Source organism: Neovison vison, chromosome 7, assembly GCF_020171115.1.
Source record: "Neovison vison isolate M4711 chromosome 7, ASM_NN_V1, whole genome shotgun sequence".
Lineage (NCBI taxonomy): Eukaryota > Metazoa > Chordata > Mammalia > Carnivora > Mustelidae > Neogale > Neogale vison.
In genome coordinates this window covers 48,319,817-48,345,782 of record NC_058097.1, presented here as the reverse complement: position 1 = coordinate 48,345,782, position 25,966 = coordinate 48,319,817, and the positions used below count along the sequence as shown (strand labels likewise).

The following is a 25,966-nucleotide window of genomic DNA, read 5'->3' as shown; positions in this document are numbered from 1 at the left end:
GCTTCTTAACTGCTTATAATCTGTATTTCCAACAAGAATTATACAGTAGAGGGACACCTGGGTGGCTCAGTTGGTTAAGCGGCTGCCTTCAGCTCAGGTCATGATCCCAGAGTCCTGGGATCAAGTCCCACATCAGACCCCTCGCTCAGTGTGGAACCTGCTTCTCTCTCTGCCTCTGCCTGCCACTCAGTCTGCTTGTGCTCTCTCTCTCTCTGACAAATAAATAAATAAAATCTTTAAAAAAAAAAAGAATTATACAGTAGATTTGAAATGCATAACACAGTCTATAATGATCTTAATACATTTTAATGATAGAACATCTTTTTTTTTTTTTTAGGGATTTTATTTATTTATTTGACAGAAAGAGAGAGACAGAGAGAGACGAAGAGACAGCAAGAGAGGGAGGGAACACAAGCAGGCAGAGTAGGACGGGAAGAAGCAGGTTTCCCGCCAAGCAAGGAGACTCATGTGGAGCTTCATCCCAGCACCCTGGGATCATGACCTGAGTTGAAGGCAGACGCTTAACGACTGGACCACCCAGGCACCCCATAGAACATATTGGCTTTTAATGTGTTAATATTGATAGGTAGTGAATGATGTATTATCCTGCCATCAATATTAACCTACCTCACCTTAAATAAAAATGTAGACAACAGGGACACTTGGATGGCTCAGTGGGTTAAGCCTCTGCCTTTGACTTGGGTCATGATCTCACAGTCCTGAGATCGAGCCCCGCGTTGAGCTCTCTGCTCAGCAGGGAACCGGCTCCTCACTGCCTGTCCGCCTGCCTCTCTGCCTACTTGTGATCTCTTGCTCTGTCAAATAAATAAATAAAATCTTAAAGAAAAAAAAAAGAATGTAGACAACAGATAGTATCTACCACCCATTTGATAACGGTAATGTAATATAACTAGTAATCCATTTTCTCAGTGGCCTCAGACTTTAAAAAACGTGTGGTTATATTTCCAACAGTATGTTGTATTGGTTTCTCCCCCTTTGAATCCCTGGAACATCAACATGGATAGATTACATAGGGGGACTGTTGACAGTTGAGACAAACTCCTCCATGCCCTTGTGAACAAGCACTTCCCACGGCGCTCTAGGCATTCCTCTTCTGCACACTTTAGAGAAGATCCCCACAGTTTACCTAAACCTGTTTTAGTTTCAATAAGACAACCTGGACTTACCCAGGAACTCCAAAGCACTCACCCACGGATCTGAATACAGAATTGAACCCCATGTGAAAACCCAATTCGTCTTTAAAGATGGATTCTGTCAAGAACCTAAAGGGTCCTGGGAGTAGATTCCCCACTAGAGGCTGCAGAGAAAATCCCATGCCTTATGAAACCTTGATTTTGACCGTATAAGACCCTAAACAGAAACTTAGCAAACCCACCGAAAGTCAGACATATAAATAGCATTCTTTTTTAGCTCCTAAATATGTGGTAATTGGTTATAGTAAAGTTGGAAAACATCTACACAAAGGCAAAACATTAAATATAAATAAAAATTATTTATTCAGGGGCGCCTGGGTGGCTCAGTGTGTTAAGGCCTCTGCCTTCGGCTCAGGTCATGATCCTAGGGTCCTGGGATCAAGCCCCACATCGGGCTGTCTGCTCCGCAGGGAGCCTGCTTCCTCTTCTCTCTCTACCAGCCTCTCTGCCTACTTGTGATCTCTCTCTGTCAAATAAATAAATAAAATCTTAAAAAAAAATTTATTCATTTTTATTTTAAACAAATTAAAGTAAAAGTCCGCATTCATTGCCCCTAGTCAGTAAGACCTGAATGTTCTGATGTACTGCTCATCAGTGTGAGATGTATCCTCGTTCTTGTGCAATTTCAGAGGTTATGTGAAGTTCCATTTGAAATTGTGTAACACACATGCAAACTAAAATATTTTGCACTAGCTTTAATGTTTACAGAAATATTGTCAGATCAAACTCAATGTCAATCAACTTGCTTTCCTCAACCAATGCTGTATATGTAAAGGTGGTGCTTTCCCACCAGTAGAAATAGATTTACTGCAGTCCTAAAACACCGTATCTAGTGGTAATTGTCAATACTATACCCTTGCTGAAACACCTCCTTTTTTATACATTTAGATACTTAAATGGATCACTCTCCTGCTATCACACGTCATGAAATGTGGATCTTTGATTTATACACATGTGCCTTAACTTGCACATGATGCACATGGCATCACATGGTGCACATGGCAATCATGCACCATCATGATCGCCTTTTTACAATGAATGTACAATTGCTGAACTACCCTTGCAAATGGATAAAACAAAAAAGGCAGAAAAATCAGTAATATCCTATCAACTGTGTTTCCACTGTTAAAGAAATTAAACAGGGAAGTCATTGACTCAGGTGGCTCTAATGACTCAGTAGCCTCTCTAAGCAAATCACAACTTAATTCACAGTCACTGCAAAGAAATGGAAAAAAAAAAAAAAATGAGGGGCTCCTGGCTGGCTCAGTGGGTTAAAGCCTCTGCCTTCTGCTCAGGTCATGATCCCTGGATCCTGGGATCCAGCCCTGCATCGGGCTCTCTGCTCAATGGGGAGCCTGCTTCCTCCTTTCTCTCTGCCTGCCTCTCTGCCTACTTGTGATCTCTGTCAAATAAGTAAATAAAATTTTTATTTTTAAAAATCTTTATCTTTAAAAAAAAAAAAAGAACTTAAAAACAAAGAATGACAGTAAACTAGACTTTCCAAAAATAAGGCAACTACTAAGACATACCCAAACACTGACCTTGTTTTGCTTCCATATCCTCTCAATAAAAACCTCACTAGTAGCTCCTACAGGTGGGAAATCCCTAACTAATCTTTTTGTTAAAGATAGATTGATTTTTACGTTTTTATTTATTTTTTGTATATTCATATTTTTATTTACATTTTCTTGATTCAATTAATTAATTAAGAAGGGGAGGAGAAGAGGGCAGTGAGAGGGAATCTCGAGCAGACCACCAGCAGAGCTCTGCCAGAAGCCCAAGGCCACTCTTGAACTCACCACCCTGAGATCATGACCTGAGCCAAAACCGCGTGGGAGACTTAACCAACTCAGACACCCCAGTTCCCAGTGCCTAACAAATTGAGTAGACAAATTACACTGTCAATTAAACACTTGAAAATTTCAATGTGCATTACTTCATCTTTTCAGATCATAGCACCACCTTTGATTTTGACCAGTTTCCCAAGCGGCCTAAGCCCCTTGCTCCGATTGCAAGAGGGCAGATCACTCAGTGCGACAGGTTTCCCCGCCCCACTCTGCCCACTTTAGCACATGCGCGCAACACACCATTGAGATTCTGCCCTCACTTCCCCAGACTTCACCCTCGGTAACGGCTTCCCTCAGCGCCTGCGCAGAGAGAGTTGCCAAACAAGTGCTGCGCATGCGCACAGAGGATTTGTGGCGCACGCAGCCTCTCTGGGTGGAAACCCGTAGTTGTCCCTTCCTCACACCAGCTGGGGTCTTCAAGCACCACCCCGGAATCGCAACTCAACCAAATCCACACACCTCAGTTCACACCTCAGGCAAGCCAGGACCAAAGTCTATGGGCACACCAGTCTCCTTCTGACTGTTACATTACACCGAGAATGTTCGACGCCCTCTCCCTTCCCTCTGGCCAAACTTCGCACATGCGCACACGGAGAACGCGGTGAGCCCCTTGAGAACGCAGGGCAGAGGGACCCAGAGCAGCGGGAATAAGGAACTGGACATCGGGGATCACCCAGTGCGGTGTGAATTCACGAAGCTCCCCCAATGCCACCTCTCCAGCAGACCCGCCGACACACTGGATTCCGGATTCATTCTTCGGGGCTAACACTATAAGCACAAACCTCAGCTGCCCCAGAATTCGCATCAGGAATAGTACTTTTACCTAAACGGGGTTTTGCAGAGCCTAACACAGAACTGTCGGTTCAGTTTCTGTCAAAAATGACCTCAGGCCACGATACTGCCCTCCACCGCTCCACTGTCGGTCCCTGTGCCTCCCTTCTCAACAACTCCAGGAACAGCTCCTGGCAGGCCCACCTGGGTGGCCCCAACTGGCATTCACACTTTCCTGAGGCTCAGACTCAGATAAAGCAGAGTAAAGGACTAAAAATTTCGGGAGTCAGTTTCATGTCTGGTTGAAAAATGGCATCCCACCCTCCATTCCTGTGATGTCCATTCATAGTCCACACATTAAAATGAACCAAATATATAAATGCAAATGATGAATCAAATTTCACACAGAGGCTCTAGTCACCTTTCCTTTCTCTCTCCCAGCCCGCTCTCTATATTTGTGCTATCATGGACAACACTACTTTTCAGATTAGTGATCATAAAAAAGGAAAAACAGTCTCTAGAGTCCCAGGGAGGCACACGCAGCATCCGCATCCTCATGGGAAAAATAAACATACAGGACCAATTCCCAGGGATTTTGAAAGATTAACATGCATAATGCCTGTAAGATTCCCAGCACAGTGTCCTGGGCCCAGTGCATCTTGTAGTCACACACCCAGACATCCTATACCTGGAGCATGTAGTAGCTGCTCAATAAACATTCCTTTGATGCATGAGCACATACTATTTATTCCAAACAGCCTTGCTCAGACACCAGCGCCTTATCTAGTCCCTTCCCAGCTTGCAGGGGATGAGCAGAGAGTGTCGTGTTTCCAGGAGATGTCAGTCTTCCCTGGGAATGGCAGTATTTGTGTTGATACAGGATGATTGGGTAGAACGGGTTCAGGTTTGATCTTCTGCTTTCTCAGCGCTACTGGTAATGATGTCTGGCGACAGCAACCTCAGTGGTTGTTAAAAAAACAAATTAAGGGGCGCCTGAGTGGCTCAGTGGGTTAAAGCCTCTGCCTTTGGCTCGGGTCATGATTCCAAGGTCCTGGGACCGAGCCCGACATGGGGCTCTCTGCTCAGCAGGGAGCCTGCTTCCTCCTCTCTGCCTGCTTCTCTGCCTACTTGTGATCTCTGTCTGTCAAATAAATAAATAAAATCTTAAAAAAAAAAAACAAAACACAAATTAATGGGCTTCATGCAGACCTAGGGAGTAGTGATATCTGAGTGTGGGGCCAGAGAATCTGTTTTTAATGGGAACCTCGAATGGTTTGTATACACATGAAATTTTCCCAAGTTTATTTATCTAAGCAATCTCAGTACACAGCAAGGGACTTGAACTCATGACCCCACAATCAAGAGTCACAGGTACTGCAAACTGAGCCAGCCAGGCAACCCTATATATACACAAAATTTTGAAAAGCAGTATTTGCAAAATTCATTCTCAGGTTTGGCATCCTGTAAGGATCCCCTGTGTGGATTTTAGAACTGTCATCTCCAGGACCCCAAAACTTTTGTCACTTACTCCTTGATAAGGCCTAGCATCTATTAGGTCTTAATGACATGGCTCAACCTACTCCACTGTGAGGCCAAGGTAAACACTAAGGCTCCCAGTTACATTTCTGAGGACAGAGCACACAAGGTCTCATCAATGGGGAAGCCTCCATGGGGAGAGCTGTTCTATGTAAGTTTGGATAGGGGAGGGTCAGTATACCCCACATTCCTAATGTTGTACCAAAATTTGTGGTGTGTATCTGCAGGAGACAAGTGGACCAAAAAAAAATAGAAAAGAAAAAAGAAAAAGAGAGTGAGAGACACAGAGAGAGAGAAGTAAAAGACATTGGGTAACTCTTAGAAACTCCCTACGTGTACGGATTTTCACAAGCCTCCACAATCAATGAAATAGCAGTCAGATCACATATACCCTCACGGGCATGGGGAGGGTTTTGGATTTCACTGTGAACGCCATGGAAGACACTAGAACAGAAGGTAAGTCCTTAGAGGATGTAGGAAGATGTGAAGAGTTAGACAGGAAATGTCCCCATGTGACCACCAGAGAAATAAACCATGTCTACCAGGATCATTCCATTCAAGAAGAGCATCCCAAAACACATTTTATTTTTTAAAAGGATTTATTTATGTATTTGTTTGAGAGAAAGAGAATGTACGAGTGGGAGGAGAGGCAGGGGAGAAGTAGAATCCTCAGGATTGAGGGCAGAGCCCATTGTGGGGCTGGATCCTAGGACCCTGAGATCATAACCTGAGCCAAAATCAAGAGTCAGACACCCAACCAAATGAACCACGCAGTACCCCCCAGATCACATTTTAAGGCTAAGTTTTCTCCTTTGACCCTCATCCGTGTCATCTGCTTCATTCATTCCCACCTACCTTGGTGTGTGACTACTGTCTCCTTTCTCATCATATACCAGGGTTCTTTCCTTTTCTAAAGAAAAAGACCAAATACAATCTAGATATAGCAAGACCTACTTATAAGAAAAGGAAACATGACTCTTGCTGGAGAATCTTCTATTTGAAATCCAGCACTATGCTTGGTAGAGAAGAGAGCACATTACAAAAGGATATAGAAAATGAGGGGTGCCTGGGTGGCTCAGTCAAGCATCTGCCTTTAGTTCAGATCATGGTCCCAGGGTCCAAGGATCAAGCCCTGCATTGGGCTCCCTGCTCGGAGGGAGGCCTGCTTCTCCCTCTCCCACTCCCACTCTCTCTACTTCTGTTCCCTCTCTCGATGTCTCTCTCTCTCTGTCAAATAAATACATGAAATCTTTAAAAATAAATAAAATCTTAAAAAGAAAAGAAAAAGTTATTTCTCCAAATGCTCTTATTGATGGCCACTTTAGAACACTCGGGAAGCATTTTCAATGTTCAGTTTCTTAATACCACTTCCAAATACTGCTGAATCAAAAGGAAGGAATCGATGTCTGATTTTAAGATTCTATGCCACTTAGTTTCTAGAATTATCAGTAATCTAGAGTGAACATTATGGATAACCTCAGCAGACGGGAAAGTTAAAAGTCAAGACAAAACATCATGAATACTTCCTAACTTACACTTACACCCAGAAAGACCGACTTTTTCCTTGAAATGAAGTCATTTGTCATTTCTAACGAGTTAAAATATAGACTTTTAAAACACATGGACATAAAGCAATTATACTATGCTACTTTCCTCTTCCTGAAAATATAAAAGTAATAAAGGAGAGAATGTCTGTAATGCTATGCAGGATAAAATGGGAAGTTATGAGACTAAGGAATAATTTAGAACCTTTACTTGCAAAGTCTAGGATCTCCAGTAGACAATTCCCTTCATTTTCTAAGGGAATCTGGCAGAGAGATCCTGAACCAAGTGAACAAAATTAACATTAGCTCTAATAAGATAAACTGATTTCAGTGGCCTGAAGCACAAAGGACTCATCACTGTGGTTGCGCTTACCAAAATAAAGCAAATCTTTATATTATTCCATTCATGAAATATAGCATTTTTCTGAAAATTTCAAGCCACAGATTGCTCCCATATCCTGTAATCTTTAAAATATTTTATTTTATTTATTTAAGATTTTATTTATTTATTAGACAGAGATCACAAGGAGGCAGAAAGGCAGGCAGAGAGAGAGAAGGGAGGAAGGCTCCCTGCTGAGCAGAGAGCCCAACGCGGGGCTTGATCCCAGGACCCTGAGATCATGACCCGAGCTGAAGGCAGAGGCTTTAACCCACTGAGCCACTCAGGCGCCCCTAAAATATTTTAAATAGTAAGACTTTCACTGAAGCAATCTAGACAGCAAGACTCTCCTTTTCAGAACATTGACTTATCTCGGCCCAATAACTGTCTGGTTTATTGGTTCATGTTCATCTAGTTTCCAAGGACTCAGGCTTCACCCAGATAGAACCTCAATATTGTATATTCTCCTCCTTTAGGGATCCCCAAACCCAACCTATCTCCAGAGAGAATCTTGGGTATCAACACATCTCCATATTGATCCATCACAGAGGGAATATTTTCAATAGTTACAGGTCATGACTGCATGAGAGGAATTCACACTGCATAGAAAACCCAGTTAGGGAGAATGAAGGGACGGCCCCAGGGATGTAAGAGAGGACTATCCTGAAGGGCTGACTCTGACTATCCTTTTTTTTTTTTTTTTTTAAGATTTTATTTATTTGACAGACAGAGATCACAAGTAGGCAGACAGGCAGGCAGAGAGAGAGGAAGGGAAGCAGGCTCCCCAATGAGCAGAGCCCGATGCAGAGTTTGATCCCAGGACCCTGGGATCATGACCTGAGCCGAAGGCAGAAGCTTTAACCCACCAAGGAACCCAGGCGACCCCGACTTTGACTATCCTTAAAAGGATAAATAGTTCGATAAATAAATAAAATCTTAAAAAAAAAAAAGAAAAGAAAAGAAAAAAGGATAAATAGTCCGAAACCTATTGGCTTGGCAGGACTACCAGAACTAGAGAAGTGAATGCTTCCAAGTTCTGACACCTGGCCTTTCAGAAAGAAATGAAGACAGCCCTTAGGTTAAGTCAAGATCTAACCAAGAAGCAGCCATTTCTGCCTCTCCCTTCTGTTCTAGCTTTGTTTCTTAAATGATATTAAGTAGAAAAATCACAACTGTTTGGTTTTAAAGGCCTCAACGCAGCCTCTTCACCCACTATCATCAGCTCAGAGGCAGAAGGATCTCAAACTGCACAAAAGGCCACCTCTCCTTTGTCAGAGGAAGGATTCAGAAAAAAGGAGCTGTTAAGTGGACACTTACAAGTGTGTTTCTCCTTCCCAGTTTCAGATGTCCTCGCTTCCCACAGGCAGCCACAAATCCTGCCACAGCACGGGGAGCCTGGGCTGCCCTGACCTGCCCCTTTCAACTGCAGACGGAACAGACTGTTCCCTTGTCTTCACCAGAAAGCCCGACTCAGCTCTCACAGATACACCTTCAAATCCTTGTGCTTCCCCTGGTCTCCCTGAGAATCACCTGGAGCACGTAGTTAAAGCGGCACTGACGTTCTCCCCCAACCCACAGAAAGACTCTGGCAGAGCGCACAGGTGATGGTGGTTCTTAAAACGCGGGATCTTTACTGTAGTAAGGATCCATGGGATCTTTACGGTAAACCCAGGCTGATAAGCAGGGATGTGCTTTCACGTTTTAAGGTGCAGAGAAATCATTTGGTGTTCCAGGTTCCACAGAAGAAATGGTGATTCTGCTGGTTTGGAATGGGGTCCAGGAATTGGCATCTTTCACAAGTTCCTCGTTAGTGCTGATGCTGCCCCTGGGGACCCACGTTTAGTGGCTACACTGGAGAATGCAGGGACAACACACCTGAGCCTCCCACACCCACCATCTTACGTCAACACAAAAAACTCCTGGTGAGTTCCCGGGAAAGAGTTTTACGTTCACAGTTGGGAGTTTACTGTCGGTTCCCAGCAAAGACCAACATCACCATCCTGAAGGACCACATGCTTACATTGCACTAAAATTTACAGAAAGACCAGTGAATGCACTAATGTCTGAGCAAATCTCTATTTGGAAAACAACGTGTATACATTGATTACTGCAGTGTTGACTGAGCACTGATTTTGTGTTCACAGGGTTATGGTGCGACATGTTGGCAACTGCCCATATATGATGTGATTTCACCCCCATAAAATCCTGCGAGCTGGGCACTAGGTGTTCTATAATAACCATGAGCATGTAGATATTGGCCCCCACCTATCTGCCTCATCTTTTTCCTTATCAATTAAAAGAAATGTGGGGCACCTGCCACACCTACCGGGGTGGCTCAGCGGGTTAAAGCCTTTGCCTTCGGCTCAGGTAATGATCCCAGAGTCCTGGGGCTCGAGCTCCAGGTTCTTTGCTCTGTGGGGAGCCTGCTTCTTCCTCTCTCTCTGCCTCCCTATCTGCCTATTTGTGATCTCTCTCCCTCTGTCAAATAAATAAATAAAATCTTAAAAAAAAAAAAGAAATGTTTGTATTCTGTACGAGTGAAATATGGATGAATGTAAAAATACAGAAAGGAAGAGTAGAAGTTCAGAGAGTTTTCACTGTTGCATTTACATGTTTTTAAGAGGAAAGAAAAATATTTGATTTTATAAGTAAATGACAGCTTTCCTGTACCATGTATACTTTCTTCATCAATATATGATTATTTTAATTCCTTCACAATAGTGTCATTTTTTTTAAAGATTTATTTTTACTCATTTGTCAGAAAAAGAGAGCTCAAGCAGGGGGAGGAGTGGTGGGCAGAGGGAGAAGCAGGCTCTCTGCTGAGCAGGGAGCCCAGTGAGGAACTTGATCCCAGGACCCTGGGATCATAACCCGAGCTGAAGGCAAACACTTAACTGATTGAGCCTCGTAGGCATCCCTGGTGCTACAAGATTTCTATTTTTTCTTAATTTTAGTTATTCCAAATAGGAAGCATCATTTCCCTGTAGTCTCCCTGATTTCTAGGAGTAGTGATTAAAGAAAATTATATATATATGTGTGTATGTATACATATATATAAAATATTTATGATATATGTACCAAAATACATATCAAAAATAATATATAATATTGATCTCTGTATCTATCTATACAAAACTCAGCTTAGAAGAAGGACATCCTTCCATCTGGACAGTGGGGGTAAGCAAGGAGGATATTACGCTAAGTGGAATAAGCCACACAAAATGGCAAATACTGCATTATCTCAATTATATCTGAAATCTAATGAAACTGAACTCCTAAAAGCAAAGTAGAAATGTGATGCCAAGAGGTGGCTGATGGCAAAGTGGGAGGTGTTGGTCAAATGGGACAAAACTTCACTTATGCAAGATGAGTAAATTCTAGAGATCTGAGCTACAGCATGGTGACTACCGATAATTCTGTGTCTTTTAATATTTGAAATTTGCTAAGACAGTATATCTTAGATGTTCTTAGAAAAATTAAAACATCAAAAATGAAAAAATTTCTAGTACTTTGAGGTGATGGACATGTTCATTAGCTAGGTTATTTTAACCATGTTGTAATGTATACATATATTTCTATTTTGTTACTTGAGTGACTATTCAATCTACAGGAATGGAAAACAGGATTCTGAGTGAAAGACTTGCGAAGCACGGGACTTAAAAACAGAAATGAAGGGGCGCCTGGGTGGCTCAGTGGGTTAAGCCGCTGCCTTCGGCTCAGGTCATGATCTCAGTGTCCTGGGATCGAGTCCCACATCGGGCTCTCTGCTCAGCAGGGAGCCTGCTTCCCTCTCTCTCTCTCTGCCTGCCTCTCCGTCTACTTGTGATTTCTCTCTGTCAAATAAATAAATAAAATCTTTAAAAAAAAAACAAAAAAAAAAAACCAGAAATGAAGGCACTAAGATACATAGTCCTTTGCTCTCATTTTTCTGATTCCCGGTTTTTGGAATTGTGAGCACCAGCCCTGGAGAGATGAAAGGAACTCAGAGTCTGATCTCCTCTAATCTGTCCTGGGAAGGGAGGAGCTCCCTTAGCCAGGCCAGACCCAAACATGGCCTGAGAACACGGGGGTGGGCCCGGGGGAGGGGTGGATGATGTGGTTTGGCTGTGGTTGAGGGCTGGATGTAGGCTCTGATCCCTCTGCCTCTGGGGGTACTTCCAGCTCTGTCAATTCCTTAGCCTGCCCAAAGAGATTCAATGCCCAGCATTCATATTATTTTAATCTATTTTGTCTCTTCTTTGTCTACTCATACAATGAAAAGCAAGTTAACATAAATGCTTAGAATTTTCAGGGAGAATTATATTAGAAAGCTTCCATTCTTAACAAAAATGTACAACAAATACTATTACTGCTACTAAACACTCTGGTCCATGGACGGCCCCTCAGGCGTGACACCAGAGCTCACACCAGAGCTCACACCATCGCACAGAGAAGGAACTGGCTGTTGGGAGTTCCCAGGTAGAAGCAAAGTGCCCTGTGCACCACGTCTTCCTCGCCTTGACCCCACAATCCTGAATTCAACAATGTTCCCACTTGCTCTAACCTAAAAGTTACTGGATGGTAGGCATCATGACTCTTTATCTGTTTTCTAATGACCGAATGCCATGGAAATAATCAGGTTCTATCTGTTTGCATCTCTGTACTTGCTCAGTCAGTGTCTTTACCACAGTATGAGGACCCTGGAACACCTCTCATTGGGAACCACAAAGGAGACTCCTTCTCTGGAGGGAGGAGAGGACCCGGGATGACTCATTCTTCTTTCTTTGAGATGGAAGCAGATTCAAGTTCTGGTGACAGTCTAACACCAGTATACACAGGACATCACTAAATATTCCAAAGAGTCCCTGGTACTGAGGAGTGTGTCCCCCGTGAGACTGAACTGATGCCCCCATAGGGATCCAGGCAGCAGAAACCTTGGGCTGAGTCTGTGCCATCACGTTAGGGCACAGACCTGTCCTGGTGGATCAGTATCCTTTGATGCAGGCGTGATGTATACTGTTACTGGGCAGGGCTCTCTTGAGTAAGAAGTCTCTACTTCAGTTAACACAGTTGACAGGCAGCTGTAGTTGTGGTCATGATTCCAGATATTTTGTGGGTCTTAACCCCGCAGTGTTAAAGGATCTTCTCCTCTCTGGAGTTTGCTTTAAAGCAGGACCTAGTGTGGTAGGTTTCAATGTTTACGCTTGTTGCCACTTAGAGATTCCCCACTGACCATTAGGAGTGCCAGGTTTTTGAAGGACCGTCAACCTTGCTAACCACCTTTGTGGAACTGTCTTCACAAGCTCACACTCAGGAAAATGTTAGGCAAATATGACATCTCATATTGAAAGGTATGCATTCAGAGATATTTTGGGTATCTCTACATTCTTTCAGGAGACACTGTTACATTACTGACTGGACTCTGACCTTATCTCCTGGGACCATTAATACAACACAATTGTGTGGATAATTACATAATAATTTTTAAAAGATTCATTGGATAGCTATAATTATCTATTACTAGAATAGATTATATTATTCTCAATTTTACCTACAATGTCACTAGCTTATAAGTGTACATAACAGTCTGTGAAGCATGAGCATATAAATGACTGACTTGGAGGAAAACAGACTACATTTTTCTCCCGAGATGAGTAAGTTTTCTGATTCATCCAGGGTACCGAGGAAGACCTGGATAGAGAGTGGTCATCATTCAGAGAATAAAGGGGCTGACAGTTTACATATTCAATGCAATCCCTATCAAAATGATACGAGTATTTTTCACAGAGCTAGAACAAATAACTCTAAAATTTGTATGGAACCAGAAAAGATCCCGAATAGCCAAAGAAATGTTGAAAAAGAAAACCAAAGTTGGAGGCATCACAGTTCCAGACTTCAAGCTCTATTACAAAGCTGTAGTCATCAGGACAGTATTGTACTAGCACAAAAATAGACACATAGATCAATGCAAAAGAAAAGACAACCCAGAGATGGACCCTCAACTCTATGGTCAACTAATCTTCGACAAAGCAGGAGAATATCCAGTGGAAAAAAGACGATCTCTTCAACAAATGATGTTGGGAAAATTGGAGAGTAACATGAAGAAGGATGAAACTGAACCACTCTTTTATACCATATACACAAATACATTCAAAAGGGATAAAAGACCTAAATGTGAGATAGGAATCCATCAAAATCCTAGAGGAGAACACAGGCAACGACCTCTTTGATTTCAGCCACAACAACTTCTTACTTACTAGATATGTCTCTGGAGACGAGAGAAACAAAAGCAAAAAATGAACTATAGGGACTTCATCAAGATAAAAACCTTCTGCACAGCAAAGGAAAGAATCAACAAAACTAATAAGGAACCTACAGAATGGAAGAAGATATTTGCAAATGACATATCAGATAAAGGGCTAGCATCCAAAATCTATGCAGAACTTATCAAACTGAATAATTAAAAAAACAAAAAATCCAGTCAAGAAAAGGAAAGAAGAGCAGACATTTCTCCAAAGAAGCCACACAAATGGCTAACAGACACATTAAAAAAGTACTTAACATCACTCATCGTCAGGGAAATACAAATCAAAACCACAGTGAGACACCATCTCACACCAGTCAGAATGGCTAAAATTAACAAGTCAGGAAACAACAGGTGTTGGGGAGGATGCGGAGAAAGGGGAACTCTCCTCTGCTGTTGGTGGGAAGGCAAGCTGCTGTAACCACTTTGGAAAACTACGGAGTTTCCTTAAAAAGTTAAAAATAGAGCTACCCTATGATCCAGCAATTACATTACAGGGTATTTATCCAAACGATATGAAAATAGTGACTTGAAGGGGCACCTGCACCCAATGTTTATAGCAGCAATGTCCACAATAGCCAAACTATGGAGAGAGCCCAGATGTCCATCTATGGACGTCAGATAAAGAAGATGCGGTATATATATACACACACACAACTGAATGTTACTCAGCCATTAAAAAGAATGAAATCTGGCTATTTGAAACAATGAGGATAGAATATGAGTGTATTACCCTAAGTGAAATTAGCCAGTCAGAGAAAGACGAATATTATGAGTTCACTCATATGTGGAATTTAAGAAACAAAACAGATGAACAGAGGGGAAGGGAAGCAAAAATGAAATAAGATAAAAACAAAGAGGGAGGCAAACCATAAGAGACCCTGAACTCTAGGGAACAAACCAAAGGCTGCTGGAGGGGAAGTGAGTGGGGGACGGGATAACTGGGTGAAGGGCACTTAATGTAATGAGCTTTAGGTGTTATATGCCACTCTCAAACCACTAAATTCTACCCCTGAATCTAATAACACACTATCTGTTAACTAACTTGAATTTAAATAAAATCTTCAAAAAAACCCAGCCCTTCTAAAAAAAATGAATGAGGATGGCAATTTGGAAACAGGCATTGATTAAGAACAATTTGCTTCCCTCCACATAGTCTAGTGAAAAAGATAAAAATTAAAATGATGGAAGAAAAGGATGATATAAAAAATTGCAACAGCATTTTCCAGGACAAAAATGCTTGGGGTAGCTATTTTCTCAGGAGAGGTTCTTGGTGTGGTATTGGTCTGAGGAAAGTGTTAGGCCCCCACTTGTGCATGCACAGAGGAAAACCAGAATGAGTCCTAAGCAGAAAACATCTGAGGCCTATCTGAAGGCTGCATAGAGTAAGTCTATGTGTTCCTCAGAAGGTAGAGTAGAACAGGATCCAAAGCCTACAATGTTCGTGTACATTTGTTCTACTTTTTGTCTCATACATACATAGGAACTGTGGTATGACCCTGACCTGCTCAGGGAGGATCCAGCACTGGACACTGGAGGGGCCAACTGAATGTCGGACTGTTCCTTAATGCTTTGCCCACCTGGAGTTCCTGGGACTGATGGTGATGGCTTGGAAGACACTCAAAGGGCCAGAGTTGTCAATGGACATACCTCTGGACTCTCTGTGAAACTAGAAAGTGAATCTGTGTCCAATATTGTAGAGAAAATGTTGCAAATCAAAAGCTGCCAAGGTGTCTGAGATACCTTTTGAAGAAGGACCGACACTTGGCTACAGTCAGATGACTGAGAAAAACCTCTCAGACTTGCCCTGGTTCCCCCCAGTAGAGGAAATGATGACATACGAGGTAGAACTCCTGCGGTTTTCCAGGGAGAATCTGGACCAGGCAGATCATTCCCAATGTCAAATACTCAAATGCTAATTTCCAGGATTCAATATTTACATTTACATGAAGAAAATCAGCAGGGAAACATGAGTCATAGGCCATGTTTTTCATGAAAGATGAAACCTACAAAGTTGACCAAAGTCTAAAGTCATTCTATAGTGTTTACAAGATACAGCCCACTGTTTCTAATGCTTTAGTCTAATGATTTTAATGTTCATGACTTTATGCTTCTGGACTACTATTATTCCTTTTTTACTGTGTCAGATAATAGAATACATGTATAATTGGACTGTCCCTGATTTGGGCACAAAGGTCCTAACATCCTTGTAAGTTCCCAAGTGATAAGAGCACTAGGAGCATCCGCGTTCTAGTATTTGTCTTTGAACTCTCCCTGACCCAGGGCTGCTAAAACTCTTTTAATTCCTAAATGATAAGAGCACTAGGAGTGTCTCTTAGTCTAGGGAATTGGCTCTGGGTGGGATCCTGATGGGAGCTGGCCACCAGAAAGACCAAGCCATGACCAGCAGCTTGGAACACTCAAGCTTCATCTCCCCAACCCCTTACTTTGGAGAAGGACTGCAAATGGAATTATGACTGGTCATGTGTACATGAAGAAGGCTCCATAAAGTCCCAACAGTATGGAGTTGGGACAGATTACAGGCTGGTGAACACATCCACACAGGGAAGGTCACAAACCCTAACTTCATGGAGACAAAAGCTCATGATTATGGGACCCTCCCTGACTTCACACTATGTGTTTCTTCATCTGTATCCTTTATCATACCCTTTAATAAGCTGGTGAACATAAGTGTTTCCCTGAGGTTTGTGAGATGCTCTAGCAAATTCACTGAACCCAAGAAGGAGATTATTGGAAACTCCAATCTACAGACCTGGTCATTCATGTGTATGCATAAAAGTGTGAGCTTGTAAATAGGGTGTGAAAGTATTTTGGAGGTGGGGTGGGGGCAATCTGTGAGACTGAGCTCTTACCTGTGGGACCTGACAAAATCTCTGGGTAAATAGTGTCCAAACTGAATTAAACTGCAAAATGTCCAGCTGATGCTGGAGACCTGCTTGTTGTTGTGGGGAAAGGACCCCCACACCATATTTGTGACATAAGTGTCAGAAATAAAATGCTCTGTGTATGTAGTAAGAGGGACACAAAGGACATATACATAATAGGGAAGAACTGTGTTTACCCCTTCACAGACTTTTTTTTCTTTTTCTTTTTTTTTTTCTTTATAATTGACCAAAATAGTTTAGTTAAAAAAGGTTTAGTGATCAACTAAATGTTGGTAGAGCCAGCATTTGAACCTGGGTACCTACAGCAACAAGAGGCATTGAAATGCCCCTCCAGAAGACCTGTTCTTGGGTTCTCTCCCATCAAACAATCAATCCTTCATCCAGAAGACTTCACACAGAACAGCATCCATGGTCTCAGACATGAGAGTCTAAGTTCCAGCCCTGGACAGAAGCCCAGGCTACACATGACCCACCATCACATCTGCAGAACCAAGACCAGAGTCCACCTAAATCAATTCATGCTCATCTGTTTATCTGACTGTTTTTTATGGGTGAGTATCTTCATTGAGGATGACCACCATTTGGATGCCCCCAGAGTGTCATTCTCAAAGTAGGTTCCCAAAACAGGCCCCACTGGCATCACTTGAGTACTTGCAAGAATAGCAAATGGTGTGTGTGTGGTGGGGGTGGTTATAGCCCAGCCCAGAACTAATGAAATGATAACATGGGAGGAAGCCTAGAAATCTGAGATGTTTGCAAGTGCATCAGGTGAGTCTCATGCTAGATCTGATAGCCTCTCTAATAACTAAGTCACAGGTTATCCGTGAATTATGCACAGATAAGTCACTCTTACAAACCCTCTATATTTGTGGTGATGTTAGTGGTGTGACACAGATACACACAAAACACACTCTTCTTATCCATAAATAAATAAGTACACTAACAGTCTGTTATGGCTTCCTGGTCTTCCAGTTCTCACTTCCCTGAATGTCCTCCTCCAGCTTTCTGGGATCATCCATAAATACAGTTCTCATCGCATTCTTTCATCAAAATAATCCAACTTAGAGTGAATTGGAATTTATTCAAATACCTCATCAGATAAGATAGGAAACACATATAGCCAAATGGTAATAAATGTTATAATTCAGAATAGATGCGGATATAGAATTCTCACTATGAATTGGCATTTGATGATTTTTATTATAAGAGCATAACTAATGGGGTGCCTGGGTGGCTCAGTCTGTTAAGTGCTCAACTCTTGATTTTGGTTCAGATTGAGATTCTCTCTCTGCCCCTCCCCCTGCCCAGGCATGCTCTCTCTCTCTCCCTTTCTCTCTCTTAAAAAAAAAAAAAAAGAAGGAAGAGGGGTGCCTGGGTGGCTCAGCCTCTGCCTTCGGCTCGGGTCATGATCCCAGAGTCCTGGGATCAAGCACTGCATCGGGCTCTCTGCTCAGCGAGGAGCCTGCTTCCTTCTCTCTCTCTGCCTGCCTCTCTGCCTACTTGTGATTTCTGTCAAATAAATAAAAATCTTTAAAAAAAAAAAAAAGAAGAAAAGCAAAAAAATGATATGTATAAATTATGGAGTATACAACATAAAAGATAGGATTTGAGTTACAGGTGACATAATGACAGTAAGGGGGTGGGACACAAAAAGTAGCAGAATTTTGTATGCTACTGACAATATCAAGTTAAAATGGTTTGTCACAGCTTAGAGGGGTTTTAAGTAATCTCCAAGGTGAAAGGAAAAAAAAAAAAACTATTAAGGAAGTGAAAATGGTATGAAAGCTGTCATTACAAATATCAAAGAAACATAATGGAACAAGATAAGAGAGGGAAAGGGGGATAAAATAGCCACAAGAAGTTCAGAAAACTGAAAACACAACAGCCATAGTCTTTCCCTTTCAGAAATTATGTTCTCAGTAAGTACATTAAATTTCCCCCATTAAAAGGCATAAAATAAAATAACCACCAGGTGGTTAAGCATCCAATTCTTTTTTTTTTTTAATTTTAAAGATTTTTATTTATTTATTTGACAGAGAGAGATCACAAGTAGGCAGAGAGGCAGGCAGAGAGAGAGGAAGGGAAGCAGGCTCCATTCGGAGCAGAGAGCCCGATGTGGGACTTGATCCCAGGACCCTGAGATCATGATCTGAGCCGAAGGCAGTGGCTTAACCCACTGAGCCACCCAGGAGCCCAAGCATCCAATTCTTGGTTTTAGCTCAGGTCTTGATCTCAGGGTTGTGAGATCAGGCCAGAGTCAGCTCCACACACAGTGTGAAGGTGGCTTTGGACCCCCCCTACCCTCCCATCCGCTGGCCTGCACTATCCCTCCTCCACTTCCCTGGATTAAATAAATCTTAAAAAAAAAGAAAAAAGCCATAAGGTTGATGAATGATTAAACACAACATCCACCGACCTCCCATTTACAAGAATCACATTAAATCTAAAGACGCACTTAAGATACAAGTCAAAGTATATAAAAGTACATTTCGTGCAAATGGAAAGCAAAGGCAAAAAAAAAGTACGGGTAGCCATACTAATATCAGACAAACACACACATTAAGTTCACAGAGTGTCAGTGCAGAGAAATGACAATATACATAAAGAAATGAAATTACCCAGATACCATAACAATTATAATTATGTGTGTACCTAACATCAGAGGTCCCATGTTTGTGAAACATCCAAGACGGAACTGAAGCAAGAAATCAACAGCGTCATGGTAGTGGCAGAAGTTAATACGTTAACTGGACAGAAAGACCACACTCAAGCCTACCAGGGAGAGCACCTGAATAACATAAAAGACCAATTACATCTAATGTCATATACAGACAATCCTACCAAGCAACAAAAAATAGACAATCTTCTCAACCACACATGGAACACTCTCTGGTATAGACAACCTGTTTGCCTATAAGTCTTAACAAAATTAAGAAGACTGATCTCATACCAGTATCTTTTCTGACCACCGTGGCATGAAATGAAGAATAAATAGCAGATGGGACATTGGAAATGCCACAAATATTTGGAAATTGAACAACATGCTCTTGAAAAATCAGCGGGTTAACGTGAAATTTTTTCTTCATTATTTATTTATTTATTTGACAGAGAGATCACAAGTAGGCTGAGAGGCGCAGAGAGAGAGAGAGAGAGAGAGGGAAGCAGGCTCCCCACTGAGCAGAGAGCCTGATGCAGGGCTTGATCCCAGGACCCTAAGATCATGACCTGAGCCAAAGGCAGAGGCTTAACCCACTGAGCCACCCAGGCGCCCCGGTTAATGTGAGATTTAAAAAAATAACCAGTAGGTATCTTGAGACTAATGAAATGAAACACAACATATTCAGACACATGGAAATCAGATAAAATAATTGTAAGGAAACATTCAGTGAAGTTTAAAGGCAACCTGAGAGGGGCGCCTAGGTGGCTCAGTGGGTTAAACCGCTGCCTTTGGCTTGGGTCGTGATCTCAGGGTCCTGGCATCGAGTCCCACATCAGGCTCTCTGCTCAGCAGGGAGCCTGCTTCCCTCTCTCTCTCTCTGCCTGCCTCTCTACCTACTTGTGATCTCTCTCTGTCAAATAAATAAATAAAATCTTTAAAAAAAAAAAATAAAGGCAACCTGAGAAATGGAAGGAAACTTGTCTCTAGAGCATAAGGATTTAATGTCAAGAATAGAGAAAGAACTTTAGCCAACAACAACCAAACAGCAACTAGCATTATTATGAACTGGACACAGTTTACAACCAATGGACAAAGATGTGAAAGATGCTCAAAGTCACCATTCATTAGAGGAATACATTCAAGCAGTGACTCATCACCTCACACCTGTTCAGATCCCACTACCAAAAAACCTACGTGTGTTGGAAAGGATGAGAAGAGATTGAAACCCTTATGCACTGCTAGAGGAAATGCAAATGGTGTAATCATTTTGGAAAACAGAATAGAAATTCCTCAAAACTTATAAATCATATTATCATATGACTCAGCCATCCCACTTGACAGTATATAATGAAAAGAATTCAAAGTAGGATCTGGAAAAGATTTTTGCATAAGCAGATTCACAGCAGCACCATTCAGAAAAGCCAATAATAAATGAAAGCAACAGAACTATTCAAGGATGCATAAAGAAAATGTAGCATATGCGTGCACTGGAATAATAGTCAGCTTTGGAAAAGGAGACACATCTTGTCACATCATACAACATGGTTAAAACGTGATGGCGTTAAGTGAAATAAATGCGTCACAGGAACAGATACATATGATTTCACTTAAGTGCCTGGCCTAGTGTCATGAATAGCATGAAGGAAGGAAGGAAGGGAGGGAGGGAGGAAGGAAAGAAAGAGAGAAAGAGAGAGAGAGAGAGAGAGAAAGAGAAGGAGTGCCAGGGTCTTAGAACAGAGAAAGCTGTGGAAGCGGCTGCTTAACAGGTATTAAGTTTCAAATCTGCAAGCTGAGAAAACTCCGGAAATTGTTTTTCCAATAACTTAAATATACTTAACACTTTAGTGACTACCAGAGAAGAATTTTATCTGAGTGACCCATCTGATGACAGGACACACATCTAATTACCCAACATCTGCTCTTTGTATTCTGGCTCTGGGAAGTGCATTTCTCCACTTCAAAGTCCCAGACCATCCTCCATATAAAGGATGACGTGAATATATACCTCATTTAGCCTGACTGTCTTTGAGATTTCCATGTCTGTGCGGTTCCTTCTGCTTATGACATCTAATTTGATCCATCCTGTCAATCTGTCACACTTCAGTTGGATTCTTTGTCCAGACAGAGGACCTTGGAGGGGACAGAAATTCAAGCTCTCTGACAGAATCGACACAAAGTTGGTCTCACAAAGCCAGCACTGATCTTGTCAGTTCAGATGAGAGAAAGCACACCACAGGTCCTATGTCCCCAGGCACAGCTGTGTATGTCCGTAGGCACAAGGAATATGTAGCCTAGGCTCAAGACATAGGAATGTGACCCCACTAGCTTACAAGCGGCTAATCAGCACTACTCTACAGTGCAAATTATGGGATATACCTCAAAAAACCTCTGACGGGCGCCTGGGTGGCTCAGTGGGTTAGGCCATTGCCTTCGGCTTGGGTTGTGATCTCAGGGTCCTGGGATCGAGTCCCGCGTCGGGCTCTCTGCTCAGCAGGGAGCCTGCTTCCCTCTCTCTCTCTCTCTGCCTGCCTCTCTGCCTACTTGTGATCTCTCTCTGTCAAATAAGTAAATAAAATCTTTAAAAACAAACAAACAAACAAACAAAACCTCTAACATTAAGAAGAAACATTCTCTCTGATTTAAAGTCTTTTGAGGTAGAAGATACCTCTGGGATACAAGGTAAAGTGGCAGCAAAAGTTATGAATTAATGGCTGCTGACATGGCCTCATGGGTCTGTAATTTGTTTTTTCTATTTTTTTTCCAGTTTCACCTTAGGCCACAAAATTACACCAATTGTCTTATTTGTGAGGAGTTTATGACAATAGAATTGTTCAAATTTGCCTCATTCTAACGAAAAGGCAATGAGAGGCAATGGAAGGCTGAATTCTAACTGTAACGGTTTTTTTTTTCTTAAATAACATCTTTAAATATACGTAAATATACATAAAATGGAGAGGTTTTTATGACACAATTTGATTTGCACATCAATGAAATAGGAATATATAACAATACAGGAAAAGAAGAATTTAATTTGTATTGAAATAAATATGACATATACAAAGCACACAGAGAGAAAGTGAGTCACAGTAAATGAAGTGGAGACATCATTTTGCTCAGTGGCTAAAGAAAGCCCTCAACACTTCCAATCCTACATCGTCAAATTTAATTATTCTTGCTGATTCAGAACACAAAACAAGATCCCAGGGCTTCACGTTCAGAAGTTCCAGCATACATGAATTACTATAGTGGTCCAATTTAAGGTCAGTAGGGACCAGTAAATCACGGAAAGTGGATGAGGTCCTCATTAGTGCCATGAGGCTAGGATTATTATGTTACCAGATTTTCTCAAAAGGACTTCCCATTTTCTCAGATATTCAGGAGAAATATATTTTCCCTCTGAACCCGACACTAGCATTGATGTGCTTTTGTCTTGAACGAAGAAGAATGAGTTTTAAAATGTCTTTTATAAATTTATACAATCTGGACTGTATTGGCCTGAAGAGTGTAACTGCCAAACCTGTACAATAATTGTTATTAAAAATAGATGCAAGAAAAGTCATCAGAAAATGCGGACATAGGGGCGCCTGGGTGGCTCAGTGGGCTAAAGCCTCTGCCTTCGGCTCAGGTCATGATTCCAGGGCCCTGGGATCGAGCCCCGCATCGGGCTCTCTGCTCAGCAGGGAGCCTGCTTCCTCCCGCCTGCTTCTCTGCCTACTTGTGATCTCTGTCTGTCAAATAAATAAATAAAATCTTTTAAAAAAATAAATAAAAAAATAAGAAAATGCGGACATACTATATACACAAATCGTTAGTTTAATATATCTTATTATATAGAGCACCAGAAGTATGAATTTTAAAGCAAGGAGTTTCTCAGGACTCTAATATTAGCCACCCTTTAACGTTTCTTCTGATACAGACACATCACAGAAGTCACCTATCCAAGACTTGGCCCATTTGGTCTCAACCTACAAATATATATGTAAGCAAAAATTCATGTCAAAAGCAATCTCTTTCCCTCTTTCTCTCTTTCTATTTATTTATCTTTAAAGATTTTTATCTATTCACTTGACACAGAGAGACACAGGGAAAGAGGGAACACAAGCAGGGGGAGTGAGAGAGGGAGAAGCAGGCTTCCCATTGAGCAGAGAGCCCAACACAGGGCTTGATCCCAGGACCCCGGATCATGACCTGAGCCTTAGGCAGACGCTTAACAACTGAGCCACCCAGGTGCCCCAATTGCTCTATTTTAAATGTACAAAATAAAAATTTGAACTAAACACTCACAGACAACAAGAAAACAGCTTAGTTTAGACCATGCATATCAAAAAGTTACCTTCAAGAAGACTATGATGGAAAATGTGAAATGACTCTTGAGTGTGGCACTTTCATTTTGCAATGAAATAAGGCATCTGGCTGGACAGACTTCTTTTGGTAAATAAATTGGCATGTGACAACACCAGAGAGATTTCTTATTACTGGAATGGAATTTCATCATAAACTCACTTTGGGGAGGACTAGTCCTCTACCGCTTATGACAGTTTACAGAATCTGAGAAGTTCTGTGGTTCTGGTTGTGTGCTTGTGTTGTTGACATTGTTTTTGTGGCTGGCCATGGGAAATGGTGTGTCTGATCTACCTCCCCACTTGCAGCTCATTAGGCTGCCTGCTTACAAAACTAGTTGGTGTTTAGTTACTACTCTCTTCAAAGGAAGGTGATTTTCTATTGTAATTCTTCATGGCCACCATATTTTAGAGTCAGGAGCAGAACAGACTGCAGATGGCCGGTACAGATGCATCTGCCTCTTAGAATTTTAAAATTCTGCACCATGTGGTCCATTTAAGTGCTTAATACATTCTGTAGATGAGATTCTGGGGCTCCTGGGTGCTTCAGTGAGTTAAGCGTCTGCCTTCAGCTCACGTCATGATTCCAGGGTCCTGGGATTGAGTCCCACTTTGGGCTCCTTGCTCGACGGTGAGCCTGCTTCTCCCTCTCCCGCTCCCCCTGCTCTCTCTTCCTGCATCAAATAAATAAATAGATATTTAGAGATTCCCATTCACAACGCGAATGGTTTAGCTGCCCCATCCGGGGAAGCGTAGAAGAATCAGCCATTTAGCACGCTGAGCACTCTGAATTTAGGCAAGTTAACTCCAGAAGAAACCAGACAGGAAATAGTTAACCTTCTCCAGGGTGACACGTGAAGGAACAAGACCACTCTAGTGAGCGCATTCATCCCCACATAAAACCCCACAGGTAGTGCTGGGTGTCTCACCCCACTAGGATGCACCATAAGCCATCCCAGTGGGAAGTGATGGAGAACCACCTTCCAACAATCTGGTGGGGTTGATGTTTGTCACATACACATTATGTAGGCTCGAGTCTCTAAGTAAATAGAAAATCGTACTCGTGATGATCTGAAGGCTGCGGTGGCTGACACGAGGACCCCCTGAAATTCTTCATTTGTGTACTTATGCCCTGTCCTCCAGAGAGCCAACTCGTAAACCAAACAATCGAGTGTGGTACCCATTTTGACTACTGCTTGGAACCTTTTAAAGGAGACACTGAGAGAGCAGTCGCCATGCAGGAAACGGAGAATGGACTTTCTGAAACAGTGACAAAATCTGAGCTAAAACATGTCAAGCACCGGACAAGTACTTCCGACTGCTGTACCTTCCTTTCATACTGTAAATAGGATGCCGGGAAATAAGGCATTAAAATTAAATCCTGTCAGAGAACAAGAGTCCTTGTCTCCTCAAAGGTCCTTCCGGTTGGAATAAGAATCAAATTAACACGACAGATTACCAGGAGAAAATCAAATTAAATATGTGTTAGTACAGGCAATCCAGATAGACTGGATAGAAGGTTCCAAAGACTGTCAGGCAAGATGAGGTACGAATGTCATCCTGAACTAAGGAAAGGAGAGCAGGGGCCTGGACCTTCACAGGGCAGGAAAACACCTCACAGGGCAGGACAAGGACCAGATATTTGGTACATATTTGCGATTACAGATGGGTCCCAGAGGTAAATATTCTCACTGTTAGTAACTCTTATTTGGGGAAAGACATCACCACCCCCGCCGCCATTTTAGATTATTCTGTGTGGTTAAGAGGGGAGGGAGTGTTTTCCTGAGCCTGCGGGTTCTTGACTCCAATTATCTGAAGGCCAAAGTGGTGCACTGGGTGGCGGGGGAGGGAGGGAGCAGGAAAGGATGGAGATGCTGCTCTGAACCCCTTTGGTTCCTCCATCTGAACTTCCTTGGGACATTCATGTATAAAAGTTGACCTGGTAGATGCTTCATGTCCGGACTTGATGGACATGTCCTGGACATGATCCAGGACTTTCCACTAGACAATAGGTCAATGAAAGTCAAAACTCATTTCAGGAGGCAATGATGCAGGTCTGTTTCAAAGGTAGCCCAGGGGTTCAAGTAAGGTTATGAAACGAGACATTGATAGGAAAACAAAGGAACTGGGCTTAATGATTAGATCAAATGTTAAGTCAGGTTCTGATTTTTTTTTTTAATAATTTTATTTCATTATTAGAGAGAGAGAGAGACCATGAACAGGGGGAGGGGCAGGAGGGAGAGGCAGACTCCCTGCTGAGCAGGATGCCCAGTGCCACATGGGGCTCCATCCCAGGACCTCGGGATCATGACCTGAGCTGAAGGCAGACTCTTAACCAACTGAGCCACCTAGGCGTCCTGCCAGATTCTGATTTCTAAGGGTAGCCAGCTGAACAGATTTCTAGATGATACACTTGAAGCATCTTGGGGTAGAGTGAGGGTAAGTAGGGGCAATCTGACAGATGTTCCTTGTTTATTTTTCAAGTGC

The 25,966-nt window shown here is 42.2% G+C and overlaps 1 protein-coding gene across 1 annotated transcript in view; it reads right to left on the bottom strand.

The window, feature by feature from the left end:
- Positions 1 to 25,966, bottom strand: part of LOC122911731 (putative protein ZNF720) — a 127,934-nt gene that overhangs the window by 4,064 nt on the left and 97,904 nt on the right. The gene's annotated exons all lie outside the window — the stretch shown is intronic.